The following is a 21402-nucleotide window of genomic DNA, read 5'->3' as shown; positions in this document are numbered from 1 at the left end:
CTGGTCTATGTTACTTTTAGGCTCTCTCTTTGCTTAGAGGACCCCTTTCAATATTTCTTGTAGAGCTGGTTTCATGTTTGCAAATTCCTTTAGCTTTTGTTTGTCCTGGAAGCTTTTTATCTCTCCTTCTATTTTCAATGACAGCCTAGCTGGATATAGTATTCTTGGCTTTGTCTTTCTCTCATTTAGTACTCTGAATATATCATGACAGTCCTTTCTGGCCTGCCAGGTCTCTGTGGATAGGTCTGCTGCCAATCTAATGTTTCTACCATGGTAGGTTACAGACCTCTTGCCCAGAGCTGCTTTCAGGATTTTCTCTTTGTCTCTGAAACTTGTAAGTTTTACTATTAGATGCTGGGGTGTTGACCTATTTTTATTGATTTTGAGGGGGGGTTCTCTGTGCCTCCTGGATTTCAATGCCTGTTTCCTTACCCCAATTAGGGAAGTTCTCTGCTATAATTTGCTTCAGATACCTTCTGCCCCTCTCTCTCTCTCTTCTTCTTCTGGGATCCCAATTACTCTAATATTGTTTTGTCTTATGCTATCACTTATCTCTCAAATTCTGCCCTCGTGATCCAGTAGTTGTTTATCTCTCTTTTTCTCAGCTTCTTTATTCTCCATCATTTGGTCTTCTATATCACAAATTCTCTCTTCTGCCTCATTTATCCTAGCAGTTAGAGCCTCCATTTTTGATTGCACCTCATTAATAGCCTTTTTGATATCGACTTGGTTAGATTTTAGTTCTTTTATTTCTCCAGAAAGGGTTTCTCTAGTATCTTCCATGCTTTTTTCAAGCCCAGCTAGTATCTCTATAATCGTCATTCTGAACTCTAGTTCTGACATCTTACTAATGTCCGTATTGATTAGGTCCCTGGCAGTCGGTACTACCTCTTGTTCTTTTTTTGGAGGTGATTTCTTTCCGTCTTGTCATTTTGTCCAGAGGAGAACAGATGAATAAGAGAACAAAATGCTAACAGGGTAACAACGTTCCCAGAAAAATATATACTAAACAAATCAGAAGAGACCTGAAACCGGGGGAAAAGAAAGGGAAAGAAAGAAAAAAGAAAAAAAAAAGAAAACGAATAAGATAAAAAAAAAAAAAAGAATATGATCAAATATGATCAGGCTGTTGAATAGATCAGTGCCACACACTAGATTTTGGACATATTAATACGATTGATAAACCCCTGGCCACACTTATCAAAAAGAAAATAGAAAGGACCCAAATAAATAAAATCACAACTGAAAGAGGAGAGATCACCACCAACACCAAAGAAATACAAATAATTATAAGAACATATTACGAAAACTATATGCCAGCAAATTAGATAATCTGGAAGAAATGGATGCATTCCTAGAGATGTATCAACTACCAAAACTGAACCAGAAGAAATAGAAAACCTGAACAGACCTATATCCACTAAGGAAATTGAAGAAGTAATCAAAAATCTCCCAACAAACAAGAGCCCAGGGCTAGATGGCTTCCCGGGGGAATTCTACCAAACATTTAAAGAGGAATTAATACCTATTCTTCTGAAACTGTTCCAAAAAATAGAAATGGAAGGAAAACTTCCAAACTCATTTTATGAGGCCAGCATTACCTTGATCCCAAAATCAGACAAAGACCCCATCAAAAAGGAGAATTACAGACCAATATCCCTGATGAACATGGACGCAAAAATTCTCACCAAAATACTAGCCAATAGGATCCAAAAGTACATTAAAAGGATTATTCACCAGGACCAAGTGGGATTTATTCCTGGGCTGCAAGGTTGGTTCAACATCTGCAAATCAATCAGTGTGACACAATACATTAATAAAAGTAATGACAAGAACCATATGATCCTCTCAATAGATGCAGAAAAAGCATTTGACAAAGTACAGCATCCTTTCTTGATTAAAACTCGTCAGAGTATAGGGATAGAGGGTACATACCTCAATATCATAAAAGCCATCTATGAAAAACCCACAGCGAATATCATTCTCAATGGGGAAAAACTGAGAGCTTTCCCCCTAAGGTCAGAAACATGGCAGGGATGTCCACTATCACCACTGCTAGTACTAGAAGTCCTAGCCACAGCAATCAGACAACAAAAAGAAAGAAAAGGCATCCAAATCAGCAAAGAAGAGTCAAACTCTCACTCTTTGCAGATGATATGATACTTTATGTGGAAAACCCCAAAGACTCCACCCCAAAACTGCTAGAACTCATACAGGAATTCAGTCAAGTGGCAGGATATAAAATCAATGCACAGAAATCAGTGGCATTTCTATACACCAACAAGACAGAAGAAAGAGAAATTAAGGAGTCGATCCCATTTATAATTGCACCCAAAACCATATGATACCTAGGAATAAATCTAACCAAAGAGGCAAAGAGGATCTGTACTCAGAAAACTATAAAATACTCATGAAAGAAATTGAGGAAGACACAAAGAAATGGAAAAACGTTCCATGCTCATAGACTGGAAGAACAAATATTGTGACGATGTCAATCTTACCTAGAGCAATCTACACATTTAATGCAATCCCTATCAAAATACCATCCACTTTTTTCAAAGAAATGGAACAAATCATCCTAAATTTGTATCGAACCAGAAAAGACCCCGAATGGCCAGAGGAATGTTGAAAAAGAAAAGCAAAGCTGGTGGCATCACAATTCCGGACTTCAAGCTCTATTACAAAGCTGTCATCATCAAGACAGTATGGTACTGGCACAAAAACAGACACATAGATCAATGGAACAGAATAGAGAGCCCAGAAATGGACCCTCAACTCTATGGTCAACTAATCTTCGACAAAGCAGGAAAGAATGTCCAATGGAAAAAAGACAGTCTCTTCAACAAATGGTGTTGGGAAAATTGGACAGCCACATGCAGAAGAATGAAAGTGGACCATTTCCTTACACCACACACAAAAATAGACTCAAAATGGTTGAAAGACCTCAATGTGAGACAGGAGTCCATCAAAATCCTAAAGGAGAACACAGGCAGCAACCTCTTCGACCTCAGCCGCAGCAACTTCTTCCTAGAAACATCGCCAAAGGCAAGGGAAGCAAGGGCAAAAATGAACTCTTGGGACTTCATCAAGATAAAAAGCTTTTGCAAAGCAAAGGAAACAGTCAACAAAACCAAAAGACAACTGACAGAATGGGAGAAGATATTTGCAAATGACATATCAGATAAAGGGCTAGTATCCAAAATCTATAAAGAACTCATCAAACTCAACACCAAAAGAACAAAGAATCCAATCAAGAAATGGGCAGAAGACATGAACAGACATTTTTCCAAAGAAGACATCCAAATGGCCAACAGACACATGAAAAAGTGTTCAATATCGCTCGGCATCAGGGAAATCCAAATCAAAACCTCAATGAGATACCACCTCACACCAGTCAGAATGGCTAAAATTAACAAGTCAGGAAATGACAGATGTTGGCGGGGATGTGGAGAAAGGGGAACCCTCCTACACTGTTGGTGGGAATGCAAGCTGGTGCAGCCACTCTGGGAAACAGTGTGGAGGTTCCTCAAAAAGTTGAAAATAGAGCTACCATATGATCCAGCAATGCACTACTGAGTATTTACCCCAAAGATACAAAAGTAGGGATCCAAAAGGGTACGTGCACCCCAATGTTTATAGCAGCAATGTCCACAATAGCCAAACTGTGGAAAGAGCCAAGATGTCCATCCACAGATGAATGGATAAAGAAGATGTGGTATATATACACAATGGAATATTATGCAGCCATCAAAAGGAATGAGATCTTGCCATTTGCAACGACATGGATGGAACTGGAGGGTATTATGCTGAGCGAAATAAGTCAAACAGAGAAAGACATGTATCATATGACCTCACTGATATGAGGAATTCTTAATCTCAGGAAACAAACTGAGGGTTGCTGGAGTGGGGGGTGGGGTGGGAGGGATGGGGTGACTGGGTGATGGACACTGGGGAGGGTATGTGCTCTGGGAAGCGCTGTGAATTGTGCAAGACTGTTGAATCTCAGATCTCTACCTCTGAAACAAATAATGCAGTATATGTTAAGAAAGAAAAAAAGAAGAAGAAGAATGTAGCAGGAGGGGAAGAACGAAGGGGGGGAAATCGGAGGGGGAGAAGAACCATGAGAGACGATGGACTCTGAAAAACAAACTGAGGGTTCTAGAGGGGAGGGGGGTGGGAGGATGGGTTAGCCTGGTGATGGGTATTGAGGAGGGCACGTTCTGCATGGAGCACTGGGTGTTATGCACAAACAATGAATCATGGAACACTATATCTAAAACTAATGATGTAATGTATGGGGATTAACATAACAATAAAAAATTAAAAAAAAAAAAAAAAGCTTTTGCACAGCAAAGGAAACAGTCAACAAAACCAAAAGACAATCGACAGAATGGGAGAAGATATTTGCAAATGACATATCAGATAAAGGGCTAGTATCCAAAATCTATAAAGAATTTATCAAACTCAACACCCAAAGAACAGATAATCCAATCAAGGGCAGAAAACATGAACAGACATTTTCCCAAAGAAGACATCCAAATGGCCAACAGACACATGAAAAAGTGCTCAACATCGCTTGGCATCAGGGAAATCCAAATCAAAACCTCAATGAGATACCAGACACCAGTCAGAATGGCTAAAATTAACAAGTCAGGAAATGACAAATGTTGGCGAGGATGCAGAGAAAGGGGAACCCTCCCACACTGTTGTTGGGAATGCAAGCTGGTGCAGCCACTCTGGAAAACAGTACGGAGGTTCCACAAAAAGTTGAAAACAGAGGTACCCTACGACCCAGCAATTGCACTACTGAGTATTTACCCCAAAGATACAAATGTAGTGATCGAAGGGGCACGTGCACCCCAATATTTATAGCAGCAATGTCCACAATAGCCAAACTATGGAAAAGAGCCAAGATGTCCATCAACAGATGAATGGATAAAGAAGATGTGGTATATATGTACAATGGAATATTATGCAGCCATCAATAAAAACAAAATCTTGCCATTTGCAACGACATGGATGGAACTAGAGGGTATTATGCTAAGCGAAATAAGTCAATCAGAGAAAGACATGTATCATATGATCTCACTGAAATGAGGAATTCTTAATCTCAGGAAACAAACTGAGGGTTGCTGGAGTGGTGGGGGGTGGGCGGGATGGGGTGGCTGGGTGATGGACATTGGGGAGGGTATGTGCAATGAAGGGGGGAAACTGGAGGAGGAGACGAACCATGAGAGACTATGGACTCTGAGAAACCCACTGAGGGTTCTAGAGGGGAGGGGGTGGGGGAATGGGTTAGCCTGGTGATGGGTATTAAAGAGGGCACGTATTGAATGGAGCACTGGGTGTTATATGCAAAGAATGAATCATGGAACACTACATCAAAAACTAATGATGTAATGTATGGTGATTAACATAACATAATAAAATAAAATTAAAAAAAAAGAAAAAAAATTAAGGTTCTCTAAGGCTTGTAATCTTTAAAAGAAAAACCTCAAAATCAACAGGGAAAAAAAGAAATGTCTCTTGACTTAAGAGTCCAAAGTAAATAATGGGTTAATTTGGGGCCTGCTATACAGAGCTCAGATCCCCTCAGTGGTTAATTTTAACTGAAGATAATAACATCCTTAATTCCTTGAGAGGAAAAAAAAATCATAAAATCTTAGAGATATATAATTCTGGAGAGCTTTCTGTTTTTAAATGGTTATTTGGAACTCTTCAGATACTATAAAAACAAGTGCCAATCCAGACAATAAGACTTCCCCACAATTGCCAAGGCAACGGCTAGAGAGGTTAACTGGTTTCATATTATTTAAGTATATAAACTATAGTATATATAAATGTATAATATATAAGATAAATATAAGTAATTTAATATGCATGCATTTACTATCTATATAAAGGAAAAACCCACAGTGGTATTACATAATCTTGCCTCAATATCCTCACTAAAAATGTACAGGAGCTGCTAAGAAATGCATCTCAGACACAGCAATCCTTGTGAGGTTTGAATCAAACTAAATTCACTCTGGCCAAAACCTTCATTGCTGTTTTTGCTACCTATTACACCAAAATAGCCATTCCTTAAACTCAGAATGAAGGAAAGTAGCATGTATCCACTGGCACTGGACCAGATGATTTATAAGTACATACTCAATAAGACAATGATACTTTGAATTCAATGAAATCTTCAAGTCTACAAAGAATGCCATCTTGAGTCACTTGTGACTTCTATAGTGAGTCAGGATACTTAGTATTATTCCATTATGCACCAAATAATTTTCATATAGTTGCAGGAGAAGAGAACTACATTCTTAGACCAGATGTTCTGGGTGTTGGTGCTGCCAAGCACACATGGAAACCCCACAGCTGTGTCCATCGATCACAGACATGAGGTCACAGTCCAGCTTAGAGACGGGCTGGCAGCCGGCTATCCTCCCTCCATACAAATGAAGCAACAGATGCTGAAGATAGTATGTAAATAAATACTGAGACTAAACTACCTCAATTAAGCAACTAATGGAAGATTTGAATCAAGTATCAGTAGAAATACATAGAATCTATCGAAGAAGTTTAAAAATAGTACATTAGTTTCAAATAGTTAGGCTTTTCCTAAGTCATATACTGCTTCCTTTCCCTAACTCCCATTTTCTTTATATTCATATAAGTTAAAATAATAAAGATAATGACAAATACCTTGTCACTTATGGAGCAGCTATCAAGGAAAATGAATTGAGATTAAGTAACCATGTTATACAGTGGCGATTCGTCCCCACCTTTCAATATCTTCCAGGCCAGTGAGAAAAACAACTAAAAATAAAAAAGTGCTTCCAGCCGCACAGTATTATGAAGTTACTTAAACTAGCCTGTTCTGCAGTATTTTATAATCTAAAGGCCACACTGTCCCAACGAAGTATAGGGACAGAAGAAGTAACCACTACATGAAAATAAAGAGTATATATGCACTATTAATAAGCTTAAAGATAGAAATGTATTGTGAGGCAGTGACTTAAGTTTATGTTTAAGACTGCATAAGAGTAGGGTGCCTGGGTGGCTCAGATGGTTAAGCGTCTGCCTTCGGCTCAGGTCATGATCCCAGGGTCCTGGGATCGAGTCCCGCATCGGGCTCCCTGCTTAGCGGGAAGCCTGCTTCTCCCTCTGTTCTCTCTCTCTCTCTCTCTCTCTCTCTGTGTCTCTCATGAATAAATAAATAAAATCTTAAAAAAAAAAAAAAAAAAGACTGCATAAGAGTAAGACTGCACTGATCTAAACTGTTTAGGAGAAATCTTACTAGAATAAAAACAAACTTATTTTTAAACTAAACGCAGCCATATAAATAAACACACATGTTCAGCGGGAAGTTCCTTGAGTGATTAGCAGCAATAAGAAATAGCTTTAATCCACAAAAGACTGGAAACACACCAAAAAGTCAACTATAGTGATCTTGTGGGGGGAGGCAGCAGCAGAGGGAAGGGGACGGGGGGCAGGGTAAGGAAAAAGGTTTTCCATCTTTCAATTTTCTAGACAGTACATTACTTTTAATGTTAGAAAAAGGGCTAGTTTATCATTTTAAAAATAATTTTTTATATATAGGCACATATGTATATATCTAAGCATATATATAAAACTAGAAAAACATACACTAACACGTTAACAGTAATTAAGCCAAGGAGACAGAATTATGAAATGCTTTTTCATCATTTTATTTCTGTATTGTCTCCCTAGATTATCTACATTTCATAAACTAAAAAACAAAAACAATACTCCAGAAGTCACTTAAATTTTTGTTCCTACTGTTTTATTGAGCTATAATTTATATACCACAAATGTATCTAATTTATATACAATTTATTATAAAACTATAACTTACAATAAATATAAACATATACCACTGTCAGTATGCTAATCTTTTCTTAGAGGAAGGGGAGGATAAATTTTCATTTTCTTACCATTGAGAAGATAAGCATTACCAGTAAAACTAAAAGGCCCCAAAGACCTTGAACTTCTAAGCTAACATGATGAGAGCAGTTAGGAAAACATTCACCATCTGTGATGACCTCAGCTCTACCTGCAGCAACATCAGCTGTAAATTTTGCTGTATTCAAACCAGAAGTGGGGCCATAGCCACCGGCTCCACGGGTTAAGAGGAAGATGCAGAGTCCTTGCATCTGTCTGCATGAAGCCAACAACCCTTCTCCATGAGCTCCCAGGCCACAACCCCTAACACACATTGCACCCATACCATACAGCACTCATCTTGAATTATTTCCTACTGGCAAAGTCAGGAGAAATGGATATCTACTCCCCATCCTCCTAGAGGGGAAAATAAAAACACAGAGGAAAAGAACTAGAACTGATGGTCACTAGACGTAAGGCAGTGGGGCTTATCTTGAAAATAACAACTCACTTTGCTGGACTTCACTATGAAGATGCATCTTTGATCACAATGTTACCACCTTCCTGTCCCTTTTGTCTCTGGACTGACTAAAGGATAATGGCAGTTACCTTACATACCCTCTATGAACCACAGTATCATTACAAAGCACACCAATATAGCAGGATGCGATGTTGGTCTACTTACTCAAACTATCATAAAGAAGTGCCCTGTTAGTTTAAAGAAGGTGAAGGGAAAAGATGAGAAAAGGCTGCTTGAACTGTGTGAGCAGTATCACTCCAATGTACCAAATCACAGAGTAACTGGGTCCAATCACACCACGGTTCTCACAAAGACCCAGAGAGGCTGCTGCTTCACCCTGCAGGTCCAAATTTCAATCTCTTCTATCTTAACAGCCTTTTCTTCCTTTCCCCTTTGGAACAAAAACATCTGTGTAGCGATTTTCTTCTTCTTTCTAAACAACTTAGGGAAGAACAAATAACCAGGGAATCTTCTTTAGTTCTAGCCTCAGGCGGAAAAAAATCCAGCATCTTCAGTAAGTGAACAAAAGTGAGAGGAGACTGGATGTAGCCCAGGCACATTAAAAGTGAAACAGAGACAAAGAAAGTATCTGTCCACTCTTTTCTTATCAGTCACTCACTCACAGGAGAAGTGATCACCAAAGGGGCTCATGGGAAGGTGATTCACCACCAGGAAATACCACATAATGACACATTCCCACATCCTAACAGTTACTACTGTTAACAGTAACAGTTACTGCTGCACTCTTAGTTATGACAGAATGTCACACCAAAGACGTTGTTGTTTTAAACATTCCTGTCCTTTAGAAATGAGGAGTAGACCCTGAGACATTTCTCACCTGAAGATCCGTGAGCGACCGGTGTAGGGAGGGAGCTGGGCAGGGTAGGGTGGGGCAAGAACACAGGCTTGCTTGGAATTTTATGTTTGGTTTCATCTCCCTATCTTTATTTCACCCCAAACCTCCACCACCTTAAGGGAGGTGGGGAGGACACGCTCCAAGTGCAGCAAGGTCAGCAGAAAAGCCAACCAGCCTCACAAACAGGATGAAAATTCGACAACAGTGTGACATCACTGCTAAGACCCAAGCCAAACAAGAATCCCCAAGGGTGCGGTATTAAAAAAACTCTTTGCTGAAGACTTGTGACAGTGGAAAAAGTTCTGTCTCCAGTGAAGATGGGAGTTCTCAAAGAAGTTCCTAAATCATATTTTATTTCCAGTCATCAAAAGTTAGCAACATTACCCACTCTTTCTCATGACTCTTGCAGTTAAGTAAATAATATTAAATCAGGAAAGAGGTTAAATATTTAATCATGCCCAAACATGAGAAATAAAGAAGTGAAGGTGTCCCTATAACATACACTTCAGCATCTCTTATCTATTAAAGGATAAGTTTCTACACCAGATAAATTTCCTTCTATTTCTGCAGCAAGTCAGTTCAGCACCTACTATGTGCAAGATGGTGCTAGGCTGCATGGCCAGCTCTAACGCCCAACTGGAGAGATGAATTCACTTGGAAGCTAGTGAGACACAATACAATACTAAAAGAAATGAAAATAAATAAACCAGCAACATGAATGGATCTCACAAATATAATGTTAAGTGAAAGAAGCCAGACCTAACAGTGCCGTATGGTTCCATTTATATCAAGTACAAACACAAGCAAAAATAATCTCTCGTGTTAGAACTCAGGATACTGCTTATTCTTGGGGGGGGAGGAATTACTGACTGAAAGGGGGCACCAAGGGCACTCCTAGGGAGCTAGCAATGTTCTGTTTCTTGATCTAGTTGCTGGTTCATGAGTAGATGTGTTCACATTTTGGAAATTCACTGAACTTATAATGTATGCCTTTTTCTGTATTCATGTTATACTTCACATACAGACAAGGCAAGTAGACACAGTTACCCTTGAGAAGTGGCTTCTTCCAAACCTTTTCAAACCTGAAAACACATTGCTACAGCACAGGTATAGTAAGGAGAAAGAAAAACGGTATCTGAGAATGTCCAGATAAAAGAAACAAGATAAAAACTGGCATGGGTTCAGAGCCCCCAGACACCGTGACAACCACTGGATCGCAGATCACAGGAGCAGTCCGGGTTCAGAGGCAGGTTTCCACCTACTCAGGGCTTCTGCTCTGTGTCAGAGTGGGAGACCAATTAGCAGCAGTGAGTAGGAGGGAGAGGAGCCAGCAGGTCAATTTCTTTCACCTCACCATGGCTTTGAATAGAAGCTGAACAATTACAATGATCCTAAAGATCACTGAAAACCTCTAACACATACTGAATAAATATAATGCCCAAGGTTCAAAGGGACAAATTTGAATCTGTGAAAGTGAACAATTAAAAGAAACACAAGTTTTGGGGCAGGATTACAAGTTATAATATAATCTAGGCTTTGTCATGCCACATCAGCGTGCAGAGTTAAAAATCTAGGGGACAGAGTCTCATCTGTGGCACAGCCAAGCTGTCATGGGGAATAATAGGAAGAGAGGGTGCTCTCTCAGGGTCTGCTCTTGCACCAAAGGACAGCTTTCCTACCCTGGGGTAGAGAGAACCTAGCTTCCTGCACTGCTTCAAGGCCATGTATGGATTAGTAGTGCACCCACAATATTGCAGTTGTGGAAGCTAAAAACTTAGCCAACCAACTAGCTGTTTCTCTAATCTTACTTTCATCATTCCCACTAAAGTCAACACTCTTTTCTATAGCGTAAGTACAAAAGTCAGAATAATTAGAAGATAGGGATTCTGTCACTAGAGATTTCTCACTTTTCTTCTCTCGGGATATGATGCTGAAGGGAAGGGAGGCAGTGAGCTTTCTCCAGTTAAACAAAGCTTTTATTCTAAAAGCTCTTTTGTTGTCATAGCACCTTAAGACACTGTATGTTCTTACTGTGGATTTTCACTGGACACTGACAGAGTAAGAAAACAAGCAATTCCAGTAAGTTTTATTATACAGGCATTTTAGTTTAGGCTATGAATTTATACTCAGGGCCTATAAAAAGAATTTCAATTGGAAATTGAAATTCAGGGCTATTGGAATTAAATTTAGAAAAACATGGCTGGGGACGTTGAGGAGGTCCTTTTAAAAAGGGTTACCAGGGGGCGCCTGGGTGGCTCAGTCGTTAAGCATCTGCCTTCAGCTCGGGTCATGATCCCAGGGTCCTGGGATCGAGCCCCACATCGAGCTCCCTGCTCTGCGGGAAGCCTGCTTCTCCCTCTCCCACTTGCCCTGCTTGTGTTCCCTCTCTCGCTGTGTCTCTGTCAAATAAATAAAATCTTTAAAAAAAAAAAAAAGGGTTACCAGGGGCACCTGGGTGGCTCAGTTGGTTGGGCATCTGCCTTCGGCTCAGGTCATAATCCCAGGGTCTTGGGATTGAGCCCCGCACCAGGCTCCCTGCTCAGCAGAGAGCCTGCTTCTCCCTCTCCCTCTGTCTGCTGCTCTGCCTACTTGTGCTCTCTCTCTCTCTCTGTGAAATAAATTAATAAAATCTTAAAAAAAAAAAAAAAAGACTATAAAAAAGGGTTACCATTTTAAAAGGTGAAGTGTTTCAAATGGAATGGGCACAGGATATTTGAAATCTGTTCTTTCCAATTGTACTGCTTCCCCATTTTACCACATCTCAAAGGGTATATCAGGATATATAATTAAAAGATTAAAAGTTTAATTTTCAAATAGTTTCATATACAAAAGCACACGTGTTCACACACACACACTCATACAAAACCATTAACCAACTATATATAACTTCTTTAGGCTTTGGGTTTTCTTCACATAGAAAAAGAAAGAAGGGACACTCTAGTAATTTCTAATGTGTCCTAGAACTGACATTATTCATTCACTCAACAAACATTCATGAAATGCCTTCTATATATGCCAGGCACTGAATTGGTGCTTGGAATGATCCATCGCTGGGATTAATGGTTAATGTATAACATCCATGATTATTTTTAGTATTTTTTATTACAAAGATTGAGAATGCTATGAAACAGGATCATATCTTCAAAGTCCTCTGTGGCAACAATATATTACTGTAATTTTCTTGGACAATGAAACAATACTGCGTATCTATTATAAGCTTCTCCAAGTGTCCACCAAAAATAGACCATCCTATACAATTCATCAAAGATCTGAGTACCTACAACTTACAAGGCACTGCAACTTGTCATTTGCTACTGTGTTAGAACCCAACTACAGAACACCACTATGCCATGCTCCTAATGTGAACCAGGAGATATCATGGTGCAATGAAAGGAAGACTGGGATGCTGTTTTGGCAACAAGCTATGAAACTTTGGGCAGATTGCCTTTCTGAATATCAACTGTTGTCATCCATAAGTAAAATGAAGGCTTTTCAACATGAAAAACCTAAAATGTCTGAGGTATATAGCTGACTTAGTTTTAATCTCCCTTTGCTTATTTACTTATTAAATAGATAAGAATAGAAGAATTTTGGTATTATGTAAAATCCAGTTACATTCTTAAGTTAAAATGAATTAATCCAAAATAGAAATATATTCCATTAATCTAAAATAGAAATATATTCTATCTCTGCAAAAAAAAAAAAAAAACCTAATCCTTTAAAAAATTTCACTATCATATCACCAGCAGCATAGTTATTTTTAAAACACTTCAACAGGTACCTATTTCTTGAGAAGTTCAACCTTCACCCTTCATATTACTTTGGGAAAAGAAGGATAGATGGATTCAGAAGAAAGAGGAGCAAGCTTTACAATCAGAAAAGCTTGGAAACGAGTCCCAAGCTTTGTTCTTTCTTTCTAAAAAGAGGGATGCTTTCTGTCTCAAAGTCTGCTGTGTGAATTCAAGCAAGTGCCTGTACCATACCATATGTGATGGCTGGCACAAGTCCTTAAAAAAATATATTAGTTCACTTCATGCACTCTACACTTTCCCAGTCAGTAGATCTTCTTCATCACTTTAGATGAATTCTAATATCTAGGAAATTTTTTTATAAAGAGAAAATATTAGAAACAGCATAATCCTTACTCTGGCTTATTTGTATAAGGTTGTATATTTATCTTATTCTATACCAGGTATTCTCGTTTTTAATTTTAATTTATTTTATTACGTATATACCAGGTATTCTCAATTGGAGTGATATCATCCCCCTCCCCAACAGGGATGAAAAGTAGGTTTTGGAGGTGGAGGAAAAAACTTATCACTTTTATGTATAGAGCATAAAGATATACATACAGAACATGAACAGATATACAGACATTTTTAAATTCCATCAGGAGTGATTAGGAAAAAATATCTTCAAAGGCTTCTTAGGGAGGTGATAATGAAAATAAGGCTGAGAAATACTGCTATATTTTTTGAGGATACAGTAGAATTGTTAGTTCTCAAAATCACTGTCATACTTTTTAATTAAAATAAATCAAAATTTAGTCAATCTCTTTAAGAGTTTTTCTTCAAGGACTTGTACCAATATTAAAATAATAATAATAATAAAAGAGGTCCAACTTGTACAACTTCTGATCTTTATCTATAAAAAAGCTGACTAAGGAAAACAATCCTAATTAGGAATTGCAATCTAAGATCAAGATCATCTAAATTAAGTTAGAAATTATCAAAGATAAGAAAATGCCAGATAGGGAAATTTGGCATCCCATAAACTTGGCACATCAGTTTCTGTCTCAGGCGCAAAGAGAGAGAAGATAGTTTGTTAAGAAAGGTAAAAAACAAAAAACAAGGACAGACAGACAATTTGGGACAGGGGTGGGGGGAGGCGGAGGAGGGCGCCCAATTGCTGTGAAAACTGACAGCTGCACGCAGCCTCACGGGTACACAGCCGGCTTCTCCTGACAACCCTCAGTGGTGCTGTGGTGAGCGGGCCAGAGCCACGGAAGGGCAGGGACCAAGCGCCAGCAGCTGCCTGAAAGGGAAGAAGCCAGTACCACGCTAGAAGGCCTGCAGCATTTCACTGGTCTCTGAGGAACAACAGGTCCCACAGTCCACAGAGATCGCTCCCTCCCTTCCTTTTGTTCTTATTTTCAGTCTAGACAAGAACAGCACATTCATTACATTGTGCTCCCCTCCAAATGAAAAGAGATAAAATTGTGAAGCTTGACAGGGCCTTGCTTTGTCACTAGAGTAAGTTTGTTTTGCTCCCTATTGTCAGAGCAGTAAGTCCTGAAGAGCAAGAAATTTGTCCCCCTCCTCTTCCATGGACCTAGCTCAGATGGTGCTCAAACACTGTTCTCCCAGATGTGATCTATACTGCTTAGCAATGGGCCCCTTCTGTGGCTCCTGACTCTCCAGTTTGATGATGGGCAGAGGCTAGGTTTGTACTGGCTGTTCCAGGCAAAGCCGTTATTTTTGCATAACTTTTATTCTCACATCCCTAGGAACACAGTGCAAGGAATACGAAGGGTACTCAGTAAAATATGCTGGCTGACTTCCTGCACCCCAACAAGCATCAGGCCCAGCATCTTCCCTTCCTCCAAGGAATATGCCACGATTACCAACCACAAACATGTTGGCCCTAAGACTTAAAAAAAAAAAAGTCTGCTCTGGCTGATTTGCTAAAAACAAACTTTAGAAAGGAGAAAAATGGTCAAGACTCATCCAATCTTTAAGGTCCAGATCAAATCAGTTCTACCTAGAACCTAATTTTTGAAACTGTTAATACTTTCAAAGGCTCATTCAATTGAGAATCAAAGATCTGGGTTCTAATCCCTATAATCTAACTAGCAATGTAATCCTGAGCAAGAATTCTTCACTCATAGATATGAGGCTTCTTTCTTTCCTAAGGTTCCACTAAAGTAAGGGTTTTCAAACTTGAGTGTACAGAGAATCCCCAAGGGGGCTTGTTACAACCCAGACTGCTGGGCCCTAGCCCCAACCCAGAATTTCTGATGCAGTAGTCTGGGTGGAACCTGAGATACTGCATTTCTAACAAGTTCCCAGGTATTGGTGCAGGTCCAGAAACTATACTTAGAGAATCTACTATTTTAACCCCATTCCATGCCAAAACGGCCAAGTGGAGAAAAGACTATGGGACTGGCCAGAAGACTGGAGTGGATGCAACTCTCCCACTCCATGGTGATGAACTGCAATGAAACATCATTCCACAGAGCACCATTTCACCTCAGTTTGACATGAAACACGACATACTAAGTTTGCCTTTGTTCTCTCTGCATCACCCCAAGAAATGTTTAGCCCTATGTTGCCCAAAGCAATGACAAACACAAATCAGGACACTGAAACTGCATGGCAATAGTTGGGTATGAGGTGGGTCCATCATCCAGATGACCTAGACTAAGCTTTTTAAAAACTGTTTATCAAAATGCGTATCTTTTTATATAGTTTGACTTTGAACAATGTAAATGATTTACACATTTGAAAATTATATTTAATCCAGAGAAAAAGCAAGCCCTATAAATGACTCAACAGAAACTGAACCAAGCTGCAAAACAAATTTATGAACCATGCAGAGAAAGGAATTATTTCAAGTAACTTCTGAGCATAGCATTCTGACTATAAATCCTTAAGAGGTATATTCTAAGGAAAAACATTTCAGAGGAGAAGCATTCAGATACTGGTTTCTAAATATATTTCCCACTAAAAGGAACTAAGGCTCCTGAGCGGAAGAGATTCCAAATTCTGGCCAGTGAGCTTCAAATACCTACCTGTGCTAGAAAACACAGAAGTACTCAAAATTAAAGGAGTCCTGTCAAAGGGCATGGATTAGCTCCCATGGCCAGATGAGGCACAATTTGATTAAATAAGTAGTAATAACTTTAACTGATGGAAACACATTGAATAAATAGAATTGCCCATGAAAAAGAGAGAAAACAAAGAAGGGTGATAGTAGGTAAGGAAATTCTTCTTTATAGACCAATGCTAATATAGAGAACAGAATCTAAAAGTCATCATTTCACCATAATAACTGAATCAGGGAAGGATCACCAAATGAATGCCAAAACAGTTAGTTAAAAAGTTGTTGGTGAACAGAATATTCACACAGTGCCAAAGGATCGCCCTGGAGATTATTTACAAAGTGCAAAGCTAACAGTGCATCCTGAGAGAGCAGAGCTCTGGCAGCTCCCTCTTTAATCAAAGACTGAACTTGGCTTCACTAATAGTGAGACAACTAGAAGGGCTGTGCCTCCTGATATGATACAACAGGAAGGATCTAATACCACGAATGAGGCATTCTTGCCAATACACACACACACACACACACACACACACACACACACACACACACACACACGATCTAATCAAGAGTCTAATCAAGCCTCCCAACCTAATTTCCAGTTTCCAGGAAATGTAGGAGGGAGGGACCAGTTAAAGCACAACACAAGGAAACAGTCAAATCCAGAATGTGGGATATTTTACAAAACAACTGGCTGGATTCTTCCAAAAGTCACTTTCTTAAAAATGAAATAGACGAGGGAAGGGAAGAGGAGGGGAGGGGAGGGGAGGGAAGGGCAGGGCAGGGCCAGGAGGACACAGAGGAACTGATCTAGACAAAAACTGAGTCAAAAGATAACCAAATATAATGCACAAGCCTTGGCACATTTGAGGATATCTGAATACAGACTGAACATCAAGCGAAATTCTGTAAGCATTAATTCTTTTAGTTGTTATTATGATTATGTGGAAGACCATATTTTAAGAGAAGCACACTCATACAAGTGAAGGGTCATGATGGTGCCACAATAATATACATATAACATACACAAAATATTAACAACTGTTGAATCTAAGCAAGGGATAGAGCGTATTCATTCCTTCAACAGTTCTGTAATTATGAACATTTTCATAGTAAAAAGTTCGGGGGAAATTATTAAAATGAAAACATAAAATTTAATTATTGGGAGATAAATCTTACTCTTGAGAGTTTATAGACCCCAAGTTGAGAATTATTCATGTAAGTTAATTTATCTTCTTACCTTCCACAGCATTAACTCAAAGTAATGGGATATCCCAAAACTGTAAGAAACAAACTATCAGCCCCTCACGTTAAGACACAATGACTGAAAGGAAGGATTTTATCAAGAATCCAAACAATCACTTCAATCAAGTTTCCCTGAAAACACATCAAAAACATATATACACACAGCAGTGCATGTCCAACCGGGGAAATCTGAACAAGCTCTGTGGGCTGAATCTGGGCCAAGCGCCGGTGGCCTGCACTGGTCCAAAGCCATGCTGGCAGACGTGTGTAATGGTGCAGGCTTATTTGCTATAATCGAACATCAGAGTATGGGTCAAATCCTTAACTTGTTAAGAGCAACTGTTTGCTTTGTTTGATTTTGGGCAAGGGCCTCAGTTATGAAGATGCTACCACTGCAGACCCCCCCCCCCCATGTATAATTTTCTGCAAATTCTTCGAATCTATAATTATTTCAAAAACAAAAACACCATGGGGCGCCTGGGTGGCTCAGTCGTTAAGCGTCTGCCTTCGGCTCAGGTCATGATCTCAGGGTCCTGGGTTCGAGCCCCGCATCAGGCTCCCTGCTCTGCGGGAAGCCTGCTTCTCCCTCTCCCACTCCCCCTGCTGGTGTTCCCTCTCTCGCTGTGTGTCTCTGTCAAATAAATAAATAAAATCTTTAAAAAAAAACAAAAAACAAAAAAAACCACCACATTATAGATCTCATGTCCTGGTCTTCTCCAGTTTGAACATATCCCTAACCTGCTCCTTAAACCCTTTCCCACAACCAATCTGATAAATGACAAGCTTTCTTTAAAAAGAGCTCTTCAAAATCCTAAAGATAGTCAATTCTTAAAACTGTGAAAGTCTGAGAAGACATACAAAGAGATCCCTACATCTCTTGCAAATAAACGCCTCCCGTCTAGACTCCTCACTTCCCTACATAGTACCTTTACCTCACCCAGGGTGAAATACGAATTTCAGTTGGCTCCATTTTCCAGGATCACAAAATCAAGTACAGAGGTGATGAGGACTCAGTGCAGCCAGCCTAGAGCACATTCATTCAGGGATGCCAACAGCTGAGAGCTGGGGAGAAGAGCAGCCATGCCATTTACCTCCCCAAGTCTGCTGCTTTTCTGGCCTTCTGAGCCCGAGGAATAACTAGGAGGCTGGTAACTGCCTCTCAATTTCATCTAAGAAAGAGGCTCAAGAGTCAGGACACGTCTGTGATTTTTCCAAAGCATAAGCATTCATACTTTTTGCTCCTGAGAAGAAACTGAGTGGAATTCAGGAACCATACAGAATCCTTCTCTCATCAAGAGGACCACTCCAACAGCCCCTTCTGCTGGAGCTGAAACCAGAAACATCAGCCACAAATTTCCCCTCATGCCAGCCTGCTTCCCTCCTGCTCCCAGATCCCCCCCCGCCAGGCCAATGCCTAAAACATGACAAGAGCTGGGAGGCCCTTGATGTGAGGGGTGGCAAGGGCATGTTTTCCAGGGTGCCGGCTGCACAATATCCTCTCTCCATAAGCAACACTTGCTCTGAGCCCTGAATGTGCCCCCAAGCTACAGCACAGAAGTTACTCTGTAGAGAGGTCACTGTAAGAAAACAGCACACAAGAAACATTACTGAGAGGCCAATATGGTAAACGGCTGATTGGGTTTGTATTTGTTCTGAAGACTCACCATCTGGTTTTCATTTTACCTGAACACATGGGTTTTGCATAATTATTTTTTAAGGAGTCCTGAAAATGCATTTGTCCAACATTGCCTGATTTTGCAGGCAAGGAAATACCTTTTGTATACAACTCAACAAAAGTGGAATACAAAAGCATCTATCACACACGTAGATATGTATTTCATAGCTATGCTCCTAGAAAGATAATTAAAAGTAAATAAACCAAAGCACCAACAGTGGTTACTATAACGTAGCAGTATAAAGATTTAATTTTTTAAAATATTTTCCTCTAGGGGCGCCTGGGTGGCTCAGTCATTAAGCGTCTGCCTTCGGCTCAGGTCATGATCCCAGGGTCCTGGGATCGAGCCCCACATCGGGCTTCCTGCTCGGCGGGAAGCCTGCTTCTCCCTCTCCCACTCCCCCTGCTTGTGTTCCCTCTCTCGCTGTCTCTCTCTGTCAAATAAATAATAAATTAAAAAATATATATTTTCCTCTATTTTACACTTTTTTTTAAGCAGTGATTATATACTGCACAGTTATCATCAGAGCTGGGCTTGGGGGAAGAGGGTCACTCTGGAGAAGACAAACCTCGTTCAGATTCCATTTGAGATGTGGAAGAGAGCACAGCCTGGCTGGTGACAAAAGCTCTGTCAGCCAGGGTGGCACAGGCTGAAGTGAGAAAAGAAATGCAACTCTCAGGGCACCTGGGTGGCTCAGTTGGTTAAGCGTCTGACTCTTGATTTGGGCTCAGTTCATGGTCTCAGGGTCCTGGGACCGAGCTCTGCAGCAGCTCCATGCGCAGCAGGGAGTCTGCTTGAGATTCTCTCAACCTCTGCTTCCCCGCTCCCAACCCGGCTCACGTGTGCACTCGCACTCTCCCTCTTTCTCTCAATCAATAAGAAGGGAAGAAAGGAAAAAAAAAAAAAAGGAATGCAACTCTCAGAACTTCCAGATGCCTCATAAAATTCCAAAAGCTTACATTTAAAATGGTGCCCAGTCTGCTAATAAACAAGTCAGAAAGTGTGTTAATAAATGCCAAAGAACACAGGCTCCAGCTACACCATTTCCCACTGAGGCACCAGCACCATGCACGGTGGCAGGAATGGAGGCTTGAGAGGAACGTGCCATCCATCATTCCATTCACGGAGGGCGCTTCAGAAATAACCTGACTATTGTATTTAAATCACAGTTAAGTTACCATTTTTATTCCTTCACCACTCTTTAAAATAATCTTAAAAATAATATTTAACTGGAAAGCATCCAATTTCCCCGAGTTGTACACCAAGATAGGGTGACTATAAGGCGACAGAATAGTCCATTATCTCAGTAGGTTACAAGAATCTTTAGGCCATTTAACCAAGCATTGGGTCCCTTTTCATTGTAAAGTCTCCAGGATTCTCTTTGGCAGAAAAAAAAGAACAGCCATCTCATAAAATGTCCCATCTTTAAATATTTGTATAAAGTTCTATCATTTGTCCCGTAGTCCACAGGTAACAATGTTTTCTAATTCTTACTACAAATATGCACACTGGAGATGAGCATGTTCTTAGAGACCAAGGGGAGAACAGGACGGAGAAGGAAACCTCTCTAGAATGCTCAACTGCACACCTGAGATCAGTTTAGCCATTATTTCCCTAGACCAACCCCAGATTTGGGGAAGACTATGGCTTGATTTAAAGATATCCCAAATCGGGGCACCTGGGTGGCTCAGTCGGTTAAATGTCCAACTATTGATTTTGGCTCAAGTCATGATCTCAGAGTTGTGATATCGAGCCACTGCTTGAGATTCTCACCCTCACCCTCTGCCCCTCCCCTGCCCCCTGCACAAGCGTGCTCATGCGCTCTCTCTCTCTCAAAGAAAAATAAAAATAAATTTAAAAAAGATATCCCAGATCCCCATGGCTGCTAGCTAACTCTCTCTAAAATCTGTGATATATGATGGTAAATCTTATTCATAATTAGGCAAGTTAGAAGTAACCATGAGAATAAAAAGTAAAATTTCAGATAAAAATAAAGTAAAATGGATTTGGTTCACTACAGTCCATGGTTATCTTTAAAAAGTTAAGTATGGACTTCAGGAACATATACACTTACTTTTGTGTGAGTTAATCTCTCCTCTTTCCCATCTAAAGCTACAGATTTACTCTGTAAATCCTCATGTGACCATTTCAAGAACTATTTTTTGCTACTAAATTTTGCCAACAATCTGCTCAGCATTCTAGCAGATGTTTCTGTTTTCAAACCTCTGGGAACTTGGCTGGATCTGTTTTCTTTCCCCATGTTAAAAATAAAAGAAATGGCCCAAATGTGGCCTAATACCCTAGAGAAGCTTTTCCCCATCCCACACCCCTCAATCTCCCTATTCATGTGACCTCCACGATCCCTTCTCAAATTTTTTCTTTTCCATTAG

At 40.0% G+C, this 21402-nt stretch overlaps 1 protein-coding gene across 23 annotated transcripts in view; it reads right to left on the bottom strand.

The window, feature by feature from the left end:
* The window catches only part of MAP4K4 (mitogen-activated protein kinase kinase kinase kinase 4), a 191377-nt gene that overhangs the window by 86369 nt on the left and 83606 nt on the right, over nt 1-21402 (bottom strand). The gene's annotated exons all lie outside the window — the stretch shown is intronic.

This window comes from Phoca vitulina, unplaced genomic scaffold, assembly GCF_004348235.1.
Source record: "Phoca vitulina isolate PV1807 unplaced genomic scaffold, GSC_HSeal_1.0 scaffold22, whole genome shotgun sequence".
NCBI lineage: Eukaryota > Metazoa > Chordata > Mammalia > Carnivora > Phocidae > Phoca > Phoca vitulina.
Note: the sequence above shows the minus strand (reverse complement) of the source record. Positions and strands in the feature narration are given on the sequence as shown.